Source organism: Apis cerana, linkage group LG10, assembly GCF_029169275.1.
Source record: "Apis cerana isolate GH-2021 linkage group LG10, AcerK_1.0, whole genome shotgun sequence".
NCBI classification, from domain to species: Eukaryota; Metazoa; Arthropoda; class Insecta; order Hymenoptera; family Apidae; genus Apis; species Apis cerana.
This window is the reverse complement of record NC_083861.1, coordinates 2215230-2229167: the sequence shown is the minus strand read 5'-3', so window position 1 is coordinate 2229167 and position 13938 is coordinate 2215230. Positions and strand designations below refer to the sequence as shown.

The 13938-nt window shown below is 33.1% G+C and overlaps 1 long non-coding RNA gene across 1 annotated transcript; it reads left to right on the top strand.

The window, feature by feature from the left end:
* The first annotated feature begins 8808 nt into the window (after positions 1 to 8808).
* LOC133666867 (uncharacterized) lies at positions 8809 to 11852 on the top strand. The gene is made up of 2 exons (XR_009831650.1): positions 8809 to 10311; positions 11565 to 11852. It is a non-coding gene; the product is annotated as an uncharacterized LOC133666867 (long non-coding RNA).
* The last annotated feature ends 2086 nt before the right edge of the window (positions 11853 to 13938 follow it).

Sequence of the window (13938 nt, the reverse complement as noted above, 5' to 3'; positions counted from 1 at the left end):
TCCTCCCGACCGGATAATAAACTCCCCATTTTTGCGACCGTCTCGGGAAAAACTCATCGTGCAATAATTCCCGCTTTCAGAAACAAACCATACTCATCTTCTCTCTCTCTTTCCTTCTCCCTTCATCGTCAATTAAACCGTCCCAGGAGAAAACCGAGGGACCTGATTTCGCCCACCCACGCGTAGGACGCGTAGAAAGTTCCCCAGTTTCGAGTCCCCACCCCCTGTTCCACATGTGCGAGGAAGAGGGGGAGGGGCGGAGAGAAAAATATCGTCTGGATACGTTGGCCGGACGCAAATCAGCCCTCCGCTGTCGCAACGTCCACCGTTGAATTCATATTTTTTAATTAGCCCGACTTATGGCCGGCATCTCGTCCCATATAAGAGGCACTGTATCATCCGGTTCCCTCCGTGGCTAAATATCCGTTCCCTTTTTTCCTACCTGTAAACGTGGCGCTCCGGGACCCGTTTTCTGCTCGGCTCGGCCGCGTTCCATCCTCCGGCCGAGGCTGAATCTGAAATTCCACGAGCGCGGCCGACGATAAATCAACGACAAATAGAAACGTCCGTCGTGCCTCGTGTTCATTTCGTTGTGGGGAGGGGGAGGGGGCTTCTTGCGAGCCCTCGATTATCCGCTCGAGATGAAATTTATCGGCGATCGCGACCTCGAAACGATCGGTTAACATCGATTGCGTAACCCTTTCCACGGGGATATTGTGTACTTTTTCTTTCGAAGGTTCGCTTTTTATATAGGGATTTGTTTGGAATCTAGAGCAGTTAGATATGGATTTCTTTTTACCGGCATCGTTCATTTTTGATATCGAAACGTGATACTTTAATTATTAAATAATTGTATATACGTATATATTTCTTTTTTAAATATTGCTGGAAACATTTTTATATCGAGAAGAATATTTTGGCTCAATATTTATGAGAGAGTAATAGGATTTTCTTAAGGAATAATAATTAAATTCGGAATTCATTTTTGAGTCGATGCTTTGTTTTTAAAATTAATTAATAAATATAAATGTCATATTTGTCTGTCGTATCATCTTTGGCTCATTGGATAATTTACGAAATGAAAATCAAACTATCATATTTTGTAATGGTCACTGATCACAATTTCCTATTTTCTTTTTTGATTTAAAGGTTATTTGATAATAAACTTAAGTAATTACATTTATTAAAATTTTACAATAACAAGTGTTAAATAGTTAACTATTTCTCATAATACGATATTCAATAAATAAAGCAAATATCCAGCTCATATTTAAATAATCATAATAACACAAATTAAATTCACTCAGCATTATCCCATACAGAAGTTCATTGATCCGTGGGGCACAATAATACACGTCCCGCTTTTTAATATCCGTATCAGAGATCCCCATATATTTTCGTTGGCGGAATGTCAATGCAGCCTGACCGAATAGCTGGTCCGTGGCTCGTTTATTACACCTTAAACCGGCCAAGGGACGTGGCCCGGGTTCGTTAATCGGGCTCCACGAATGGAAAGATTCGACGATTATATTCGAATATACGATTGTATCGGGACACTTGTCCCGGTCGAATGGGATTCTAACTTGTAACTGCGGTTTTATGATGTCCACGGCGAGCAACGCTATCGTACGTTTGTTCAGCGGGATACAGGAAAAAATATCCGGCCGCTATTTCAAACGACGATCCATTTTCGACTAATTAAAGGGGGCGACCGTCTTAATCGCGCGTGTATATTTCGTTTTGGAATACTTAACGGTTGTAAAGAGACGATAGGAGCATGTTCGAACAGTATTTAGATAGATTTTATTATGCGAATGATGGTAGTTAATTGATATGAAATGTGTAGATAGTATATGTTGATTGTACAGTGATCATGTTAATTAAAACGAGAAATAATTATGAATTATTCCGTAACATTTCGATTTCTGGGGGTATTATAACATTGGTTCATAAGTGTTAAGGAAAGGTTATATGGATTAAGATCATAAAATTAATTTGTTTTCTTAATATTCGTTATCAAGAAGCGAGGACGAAGTACAGAATGTTTCCATTAACGGGTAATAGCGCAAATAAGATGAAAGCATATCTGCAAAGATTGCAGAAACGAATAGCCGTCATAACAATTAAATATAACAGACCGTCTTTTAATACCTCGTTTTAGCAAGACAGATACATTACAGTTCGTTAATGACGATAAGTTATCTTTAAACCGCGAATATTACGGTGAAAACTAAGAAATAAAAGAAATAAAAGAATAATATTTTCTTTTATTTCTTCATACGTATATCTCTGCGCACTTGTAAGCTGATACCTTAGAGCAAATAGTGAATTCACTATTATATGCACAATTTTAATAAATCTGATTTTCTCAATGTACAAAATAAAATATTAAAGAATTTTACTCATATCCCATACAGCAGATTTATTAAATAACCAAACTTCAACAACTCCATAAAAATTTTATTCTCCAAACATCTAGTCCACATTTTCCAACGATATTCAAAGTATATATAACGAATATAAATATATTTAGTTCAAAGCGATTCAACTTCATTTCTTCTAAGATCAACTATCCATTCCATTTAAGAATTCTCCGTATATTTTCCGCATACAATTTCCAGCGATATTGAAAGGTATAGATAAAATATACATATCGATGCTAAAAGCAACTCTTTACTCGTTTTCTATAGCGAACAAATTTATTATTAGAATACGTAATCTCAACTTCTTCTACTACTCATAATTCTCACACATTCAAAGCCTATACGTACAGATCCTACTTATCCACGAGTCACGAAAAAATATTCATTTTTTTCAGATACTTCTGCATCATCATAGCTCCACTTATTTCGGAACATTGATCGGCGGACGACTTTTAACGACGCTCGAACTTGGCGCGACGTTAAGTGCTCGCGAGCGATAAGCGGCCGTCCTTTCGCGTTTACGAGGGCTATTAAAAAAACGAGGCTCGGTGTTTCGAAACAGTGGGGTGCAACGCGGCGTCGGTACGCCTGAACGTGGCGACGCGGAGCTGAAAGGGCCCACTCCTCGCGATTGAGACGACTCCGCTCCTCGACCTACTAAGGGGGTTGTTTACGAGGCCATATAGCCGCTGATATTTACAATGATGTCGGTGGAGGCCCGTTTAAAATCATTGCGCCTCGAGCACGGACTCCCCACCGGCTTTACGCCCGACACGCATCTCTCTTCCCCCCCGCGCTCTGGAGAGCTATACACCTTACGAACGTAAATATTGTGCCGCGAATCGAGATTTAATTTTCGTTGTGGCGAGAGGAGAGCGACTCGATCCGAACGACGATGTTTATTTTTCGTTTCGTATTCCGAAATTCCTCGATCATGATCGGAGGGCGAGGGGTATTTAAGGGGACGAGTAGTTGGTGTTTTGCAGCTGGTTGGATTCGTTTGTTGGGATGGTTGTTTGATCGTGATGGAGATTCATGGGGTTGTTACACTTTTATGGTACGTGGCGTGGGGAAGGAAATTTGAATTTATCTCTGGGGGAATTCCAATTTATTTTGAAAGTTTTCTTTAAATGCGGTATCTTGACTTGGCTTTTGTATTAATTAAGAAGTCTCTTTTATTAATGAAATTCAAAGTAGAACAATTACATATAAGTAGATTGCATTTTTATCTTTATAAGATAAGATTGAGAAATAGTTTGTAAAATATGATCCTTTCTTCAGTAATATAAATTTCTCGTTATTCGTAATTTCTGACATCTATTTTTTTATATTTATAATATCATTCGAATCATAATAGATTAATATATCTTTTCTGAAATACAATTTTCAATATAACTTTGAAATTCTTATATAAAAAGGACACATGTTTATGTGATTAATTAATACATGGAAAAGAACATTTTTTTTAAAAACAGTATAGTTAACAACTTCGTAACGTGTTAAAATAATAAAAATTCGCATAAATATCAATGTACCTTCTCACAAGGTAAGCGGAACACGGAGCCAATTAAAAGTTTCAAGCAGCAAGTTACCTCGGCGAAAGCAACACAGGCGCGACAAACGAGCTCTGCTTATGATTCGAGGCAGACGTGTACTGACCGGACAACCCCGTGGAACGAATTGTCTGGAAAAGGGCACGCAGAAGATCGGTGCCCTTGATCGGTCCGCGCGCTTTGATCCCGCTTCGCTAAGCCTCCTCTTGCTGTGACGCGCGCGAACCGACAAAAAATCGGCAAGAAACTTCCGCCTGCACCTAATGGCGGCACTCCGGGTTTACTGGGAATCAAACGTCACCAGATCCTTTATCGATCAGCTTGCCACGATCGTGTGTTTTGTTTCGAGATCGTGGTACTAATTTTTTACGATTCGTGGTATAAAGGATCGTTACACAAAAATGGTTACACGATCCTTCGTAATCTGCAATTTCTCTGATTCTTCGTTTAAAAATATCCTTTACATCGAAAACTCTGAGAAATTCTTCTCGCGTTTTAATTTTCTCGAGAATTATTTTCATTTCAATAAAGAAAATTCGTTAACTTCGACTTAAAAGAATCATTTATAAAAAATCGAAACATGCCAAATATTTAACGACACGTTAATAAGTCAAGAAACGTGGAAAATATAATCATAAAAACTTCTCTCAAAAGGCTCGAAGGTTCAAAACGTAATTTCATGCAGAGAAATCAGCGATCCGTAGTTCGGAAAGGAAAGAGAGAGAAAGAGGCGGAAGAGGAAGCTCGGTCAGAGTGATGTACGTACGTATACCGAGTACCCATGGCTATATCTCGTGTCGTGAGGGCAAGAACGAGAGGGTTGCACGCGATTCGAGCACGAAAAGAAGAGAAAAGAGGAGAGATGGTGGGTGAGAGCGTGCACAGATTCAGAGAACGAGGGGAGCGGATAAGAATGTAGCTCGAACTGGCGACATAACGGGTAGCAATGTAACCAGATCACGACGACCGAGCTCGCCGGTGGGTGTACAAGGGAGAAAGGGGGTTATAAAGAGGCGCACGTTGCACGAAGAGATAGAAACGCATCCGAGACACGGCGCCCGTATTACGATTATTAACAATTACAATTGATTTGCCGTTGTTCCGTGGAGCACGTAATGGTATTCAGATTTATTCAAATCAGCATAGGGAGGATTCTATCTTCCTTTATATGGAGTCGCTTTAAGTGGTTTCATTTGAATAGATAAATAATGTGTAGAATTAGTGTGCTAGGTTTTTAGAAAATGGGAATTTTTGTTGGGTTAATGTGGAACACGAATTATTAATTCTCGAATTTATTAATTTAATTATCTTGTCTGAATAATTTTGCTAGCTAACCTTGTACCATCATATACGTGGAAATTATATCGAATTAGGAATACATAAATGATTCATCCCCTTCCCACCCATTTTCATTCATGACGAGTGAAATTAAAATTGCAATTTTCATCAAATGCATAATTCGATCTAGTCGACTAAAAAAAGTGCAATCAAAATTTACGACGCTACAAATCACATTCAATTTTCCTTTCGAACGTAAGCACAAATTAATCACAATTGCACAATTTACCAAACAATCGCGAATAATTCAACACCCTATCACCAGAGAAGAGAAAAAAAATCTCAATCAACATTCCGAACTCACCATTTTCCTCGCAGTATCGGCCACGCATTACAAAAATCTCTCCCCCAGAAAGGGAGATCAACTCTTCTTTCGCAACTTTACGATTTCCTCCATAAACAAGCCTTCCAATTACAAAATTGCGGATATATATATATATATCCGAGCTCTCGAGCGTGTGGGTGGCGTTGGTGCGCCGAACAGGAAGTCGAGTAGCGGCATTGCAGATGAGGGATCTACCTGCGACGATCCAACGAGAAAATCCTCTCGAAGGTGTCGCGGCACCGTTTCGATCGTGGCTTATTAATTTGCATACGCATTTTTTCGTACGAACCTTCGCCACGCTACTCCCTATATGGACCACCGTGTGCATCCAATATCCAATCGGGATCTCCAGCTTCCCGATTCTGTAACCTCGTTGGGATACATCGAAATATACTTTGTATACCGGCGATACAATCTGAGAGGACTGATTCCGTGTAATGATCCGGCGTGCCACGAGCCGGAAACCTCTTCTGCTTTCTCTTTCGCTGCCGGGTAAGGATACTGACTTTTCATCGTTCGAGTCTCCTCCGATGGGCTCGTTGATAAGCACCCGGGGATTGCTCTTTAGATCTCTGACGCTTTTTTTTTCATTTTTTTCTCATTTTTTTTTCTTTTTTTTTTTCAGTTCGGCGTACGTGCACTCTGACTGAATTTGGGCCACGCAGGTTTGGTAAGGTTTCGCGATAACACGGAAGAGATAAATTATCCGCCGCGTTCCTCGGCGATGATTGCCGAGAAATTATGATCTTCGTTAGTTAATAGCGTAGATTTCTCTGTTGGCCGGGGTTTTCACGGTTTACGATTTTAATTAATCGAACATTGCTCACGGTATTCGAGTTGGAGGATGATTTGGCGAACTTTGTGAGATGGGCAAGAAGAGATAAATGCTTTTTACGCTTGTTGGGTAACTGTGATTCTCTTCTAGGATAATCCTTTTATTACGAGAATTATATATATATCTTTTATTATTTGGATAATTTTTATTTGTTTATTTATTTTTATTTAATTTATTTTACACTGGAAAAAATAAAAAAATTGACGGTTCTGGTACGATCGAAATTCGAATGATCCTACAATGCCCGAAACGTGTTTTTCTTTTCACGATCTTTACGATTCGAGGGAACATACTCGACTACATTTTTTCCATCGGATGTTCCCGATAGATCGTAAAGATAAAGATAAAAAACAGGTGGACTTTTTACGATTTCGTGTTCCTCTTCGTCCCAATTTCAGATTCCATCCGTGATGATGTTAAGCACGAGAAGCAAAAATAACCTTGATTTGATCATCAATCGAATCACTCGTAAAAGAAAAAGGAAAGAAAAAAAATACAAAAAATGATGGTGTCGTATTTATTTAATTTAGTATAAAATATTATGATAGAGTATAATTCACAGTATTAAAAAATATTCATAGATAAATATCTATAAAACAGGAAATAAAATTGATTATTTTATAAAAAAGTGTCTCTGTAAATATTAATATTTTCATAAGCATACAAAAATTTATATTTTTCTTGATATAAGTAATATATAGTAGATTCGAAGAAAGTAGACGTTTCTAAATAAGAAACTAATGCAAATAAATATAAGCGCTTCTATAATCATTATCGTTATAAATTCAAAAAAATTTATAATTTATTTCAACATAAATAATATATTAATTTAAAACTTTTGAAAAAAAAACAGAAATTTTCTAAAGAGTGAAAATCGTATATATGTTTAAATGATTCCATAATTATTGTCATTCATCAAAATATTTCATTTAAAATATAAATAAGTTCACGCAATATAAATAATAATTTACACGATAAATCCAATTAGAACAGATTAGAAAGAATTAAAAAAAAAAAAAGAAATCTCGAAAAAAGAAATAAAAATATAAAAAAAAATAAATACAAATTTCCATTTTAATTTTCTCTATATAATTATTGTCATTTATATCTAAATTTCAAATAAAAAATACTTCAATGCGATAAATAATATACAGAATTTATATTAAGAATTAACATTACAACGAGTAAATATTCAAAGAAATGCAACTTTCCAGAAGTTTTTACAGTAACGAATTTTAATAATCGGAACAGATTCTTGAAAAGGAAGTTTGATGCGCAGGGGACACAGAGGAGTTCGGATCTTTTCCTTGTGGCCGAAAAGGCGAACTGCGGTTAACGCTCGGTGTAGCGGCCATAATTTATCGCTACCATTTAAAGCGCTATATAATAATACGCTGACGTACGACTATTCGTTAAGGTCTCAGCGCGGCACCGTAACAAACGCGAGGGAATGGGGGCGAAACTCGGTGGAAAGCTGCGGATGCTTAAGGAACGAAGATCTTATAAAGTACAGGCACGTATGCATGATAATTACCGGGGAAAGTTATTCAGCAAGATGATCGTTTTGAAAAGATCTCCAAGCTTGTCTTCAGAGATTCTCTTCTCACGATCCTCCCCTTTCATCACAATAAAGTATTCCATGTCCAATCGAATATAGAGTACGTTAAAATTTTGTTTTATACAATTTTTATAGAAATTGATATTATTTTAAGCATCGAGGAGGCAAGTAACATTTCAACGTAATTAATTCATTATTTTCATGCTGCTCTGATTATAGCGATTTGGAAATGAAACGACTGTAAGAAACTATATTTTTAATTACTATTTCCTCCGTCCAAAAATTAATATTTTAAATCATTCAGACGAATTATTACACGTGAAAAAAGGATTCTCCTTTTCATCGAATCGTTAAAGATAACGCCATCAACAATCTTAACATCCATTCAAATCCGAAAAAAAATCTCCCGATTCCACGTCATGGGATGCCAAGCCAATTACATTTTCTCTTTTCGCGTTCCCGAATGCATCTCATTAAATGTTGCAACATAAAGGGAATCGCAAGGTATCAATGCACGAGAGCCCCGTTACTCCATAACCGTGAATTCACACGAAGTTCGCCGCACTTCCGCGAATTCGACTGCTCCAGCCACCCTATCACAGCCATCTCGGCTTCGCGTGTACTTCACCTTCCTCGCCGCGGGGCGCAAGCCGAGCCGCTCGATAGTGGCTCGTGTATCTGGCAAACGCGTCGACTCGATGACTCATTAATGAAGCTTGTGCATCGCGTATTGCGGCATGCACCGCTCGCGCGCCTCTACACACGTTGCACAGGTCCGCTTCAGACACCTACACGAGGCGAGTGATAGAGCGTGCACGCGGGCGCGTTGGATCGTTCGTAAGACGGACACGTTCGCAGGCCGGTTGTGCACCTTTTGTACGTGGCGGCGGTGATTGGACAGCGGATATACGAGACGATCGTGGGTAGATCGATGCATTTTGCCGCTCATTGCTTTCCGATCGAGCGGCTACCGGAGGTAAGTAGATCGTGTCTCGATGTTTTCAAGCGTCGCGCCACTGGCGGACGCGCACGCGTGGAACGAGGATTATTCCTTGATCGGGGGACTGGGTAATCGGTGCTATCGTGATCGTGTCGACGATCCTCGCCTTTGATGGGCTCGTTCAGCGCAACTTTGATCCAGATTCGATCAGAGAGCTCGGAGGTGCGAGCTCGTCTGTGCGGGCGTTGAAGTCTCGACAGGATATCGAGTGAGTTTAACGCGTTGCTGATTTAACATTGGGAACAAGTAGTATTTAATAATTGGTAAAGTCCATTCAGTTTAAGTTTTGAAATAAAATTAAATATTGGAATAGAAGAATGAAGAATTTATTGCAGAAAATATTGTTGAAAATTATAAGGGAATTGAGTAATAGCTGATAATAATATAATTAAATTTATCATATTTTTCTAATCTAGTATAAAAGCTTAAAAATTTTTTAAATGATAAAATCTTTGGAAAATTCAAAACGCAAAAATTAACTTTAAATAATTATTTTTTTAAAAAATAATCGATTCTTGAAAAGGAATGATTCTCGTTATTAAAAGGTTCTTATTTTGATTGAATATTTATATGTAGATTTTTTAATGAAACTATTTTCTATCGAATTTTATTTATACTTATAAATATATATTTATCACGCTTTTAATTGGATAATTTATTATTTACTTAAATGAGAAGATTAATAGAAAAAATGGAATAAATAATGAAACTTATAATTTGTAAAAATTGTGGAAAAAAGTGACTATCATTTTTAAGCTATCGTAATGTAGTTACACACCATTTTTTCTCTGCATTCCAACATTTTATTAAAACAAATCGATAAAGAATGATATCTTCATAAGTCGTAAAAGATCAATGATATTCTTGAAAGAATAAAAAGAAAAAAAAAAAGAAAAAAAGGAAGAAGGAAGAAGATGGAATCGAATTACATTGAAGATGGTTGATCGCATATTTTGCACACCTTCGACTGGTTTGACAACGAATTGTATATGCAAATCCATATCGATGACATCGAGTGATTATGCAAATTTTTCATATTACAATATTGCTGCTGTGGCATATCATTCATTTGTTCGCGCATTCTTTTATTCTTTTTTCTTAATCTCTTGATTTTAATAAATATAGATATTATGCATACTCGATGAATATTTAAGAATTGAAAAATTATTCGATTGCTAAAGATCAATGAGATTCAATATTTACAAAGAATTTTTTCAATATTAAGAAATTTTTTTAATTCTTTTTTACAATATCTCTATGTTTGGTAATTTTATTAAGAGTAAGTATTTTTTAAATTTAAAATTTTTAAACTGGTGAATTTCAAATCATTGCATATAATGAATTACTTAGAAATATTTTGTGATTTCTATTTTACATTTTATTTAGGACATAGGTAATGGATTAAAAAATTCAAAGAAAAAGATCTAAATAAATTTAAAAGATATATTAGAGTGTTTTCTTAGATTTAAAAACACAAAAAATGTTAAGAAAGAAATCTCGCAAGAACACTACAGTTAATAAAATGTATCTTTCAATACATTTACATCCAAACTAGTCTTATCTCCATTTTCTAGATTGAATTTAGAATTTTAAAAAAATTTTTATCTAACTAATCGAGCAATTAATCTTATAAACATTAGCAAACATGAATTCTATGTAATAATAATAAACTTCTAATAGCAATATTATGTTTCACTAGATTATAGAACATTTCATTCGTTCGAATATCTATGTATTTTCATTCATTCAAAAGAGAATTTTAAATGTCTATATAAATAAATGTAAATAGATTTATTATAAACTTTCATGATATTTCAAAAATAAAGCATTACAATTTATTATTTCATACATAAATATTATACATGTATTTCATTATTACACATGTATATTCAATTGAATAAATTATATGTTAAAAAGGAGAAATTTTAATGAAAGTATTAATTATAAAAAATTCAATTGAATGTTTTTTTTTTAATGAAGCAATTATAGTGTGATCTATTAGAGTTTTAAATTTATTTAATAATGAATGAAAAATAAAATTAAATCAATTTAATTAAATTATTTCTTAAAAAATGTGAGTTCTGTTTGGCTCAATTTAATAATACTTATATTTAAAAAGATAAAGTTAACTTCCATAAGTTTTCAATACGTTCCATATAACTTTTGTCTAATTTTACATATTTTAATATTATAAAAAGTTAATCAAATATAATCGATTACATAATATAATATATTATTTTCGGAAATATTAAAAAATACTTCAAATATAATTTAAGTAGTTTCAAAAAGGACATAATATTGTGTAATTATTTTTCTTCTCTCCCACTAATACAAGACTGTACGAAACTTAAATTGCTGTATTTAAATACAATTATATATTTTTTAATGCATAAGTAAAAATATTATTCTCTACAAAAAACTACCAAACTATATATAAGTTATAACTATGTATAAAATTCATTAATTTAACAATTATATTTAATTTTCTTTTAATAATTTTTTCGACATTTATAATGAAGTTTTTTTTTTCAGAGAATTCCACGATATATGGACTGATGCAGTAAAAAATATATGATTACATTTAAAAAAAATAAAGTTGAGCTTGACAAGTTTTTTATGAGTTCACTTACGAAAAAATTAAGGTACCAGAACATAATTTGAGACCATTCAACTTTTATTCGGAGTATTTTTTAATATTATGAAGAATAATATGAGTATATATAGTCCACATAAATCTAAATTAATTGTTAATTAGAAAATATATAATTTCAATTGTAAATTAAATTATTATTCAATAAATGTTATTTTTCAATAAATAAATGACTTTTTTATTTAAAAAATATTTATTCCTAAACCTACATTCCTTCCAATCTTTTAAATTTAAGTGAATTAGTTATAAAAGTATTAAGTATAAAAAAATAAGTATATATTTAATACATTATATTATATTATAAGTATAAATCAAAATATAATTAAATCAATTGTTAATTAAAACATATGTATCGTCAATTGTGAATTATATTCAATAAACGTTATTTTTCAATAGAAAAAATTGAGTTTTTTATTTAAAAAACATACATTCCCAAGCCTATATTCCTTCCAAACCTTTAGATTTAAGTAAAATGTTAAAAAATGATTATTGAAAACAAAACTTTGGAAACTAAGTATGTAAAAGGTAAGTATAAGGTAAGTATAAGGTAAGTATAAGGTAAGTATAAGATAAGTACAATTTCATTTTTAAAATATACTTTATTATTAAAAAATTTGTTCATTAACATTGGCTTATTTACATTTTTAATGGTTATTTACAAAAATATTTCGAAATTTTCGAAAATTTAAGCCTTGGCGTTAAAATTTCGATTAGTATATAAACATTGGTCTGTTTATTTATATTTTCAATGTTTATTTACATTCTCGGCCTGTTTATTTACGTTTCCAATGTTTATTTACATTCTCGGTCTGTTTATTTACATTTTCAATGTTTATTTACATTCTCGGTTTGTTTATTTACGTTTCCAATGTTTATTTACATTCTCGGTTTGTTTATTTACGTTTCCAATGTTTATTTACATAAAATTTCGGTTTGTTTATAAACATTGGTCCGTTTATTTACGTTTCCAATGTTTATTTACATTCTCGGTTTGTTTATTTACGTTTCCAATGTTTATTTACATAAAATTTCGGTTTGTTTATAAACATTGGTCTGTTTATTTACGTTTCCAATGTTTATTTACATTCTCGGTTTGTTTATTTACGTTTCCAATGTTTATTTACATAAAATTTCGGTTTATTTATAAACATTGGTCTGTTTATTTACATTTTCAATGTTTATTTACATTCTCGGTTTGTTTATTTACGTTTCCAATGTTTATTTACATAAAATTTCGGTTTGTTTATAAACATTGGTCTGTTTATTTACATTTTCAATGTTTATTTACATTCTCGGTTTGTTTATTTACGTTTCCAATGTTTATTTACATAAAATTTCGGTTTGTTTATAAACATTGGTCTGTTTATTTACATTTTCAATGTTTATTTACATTCTCGGTTTGTTTATTTACGTTTCCAATGTTTATTTACATAAAATTTCGGTTTGTTTATAAACATTGGTCTGTTTATTTACATTTTCAATGTTTATTTACATTCTCGGTTTGTTTATTTATATTTCTAATGTTTATTTACATAAAATTTCGGTTTGTTTATAAACATTGGTCTGTTTATTTACATTTTCAATGTTTATTTACATTCTCGGTTTGTTTATTTACGTTTCCAATGTTTGTTTACATAAAATTTTCGAAAAGTAAAGATCTTGGCGCTAAAATTTGATTACAAACATTGTACTGTTTATTTTCAAAAATTTCGAAAATTATTTGTAGAATACTTACCTTTACTTACCTTTTATTACTTACCTTTTATTACTTACCTTTTTACAGCTACTTAATTAATTGTTTTTTAACAGTTTTCTTAAATTCTAAAGGATTAAGGAATATAGGAACACAGGAATGTATAGGATTAAGGAATGTGGATAATAGGAGCAGGAATATTCAGGATTAAGGAATATGGATTATAGGAATACAGGAATATTCAGGATGAAGAAATATGTATAATAGGAATAGGAACATATGATAATAGGAACATAGGAATATTCAGGATCGAGAAATATAAATAATAGGAATATAAAAAGATAGGAAAATACAGGAATATGTAATGGACAAATATGGGAGTATAGGAATACAGGAATATACAGGATGGAGAAATATGGATAATAGGATATAGATATATATATATATATATTTATATATTATACATACCTTTTTATAGCTATTGTTCTCTGCGATATTAAATACTTTTCAACAGTTTTTTTAATTCCAGAAATACTTACCTCTATTTATTGTTCATTTACTTC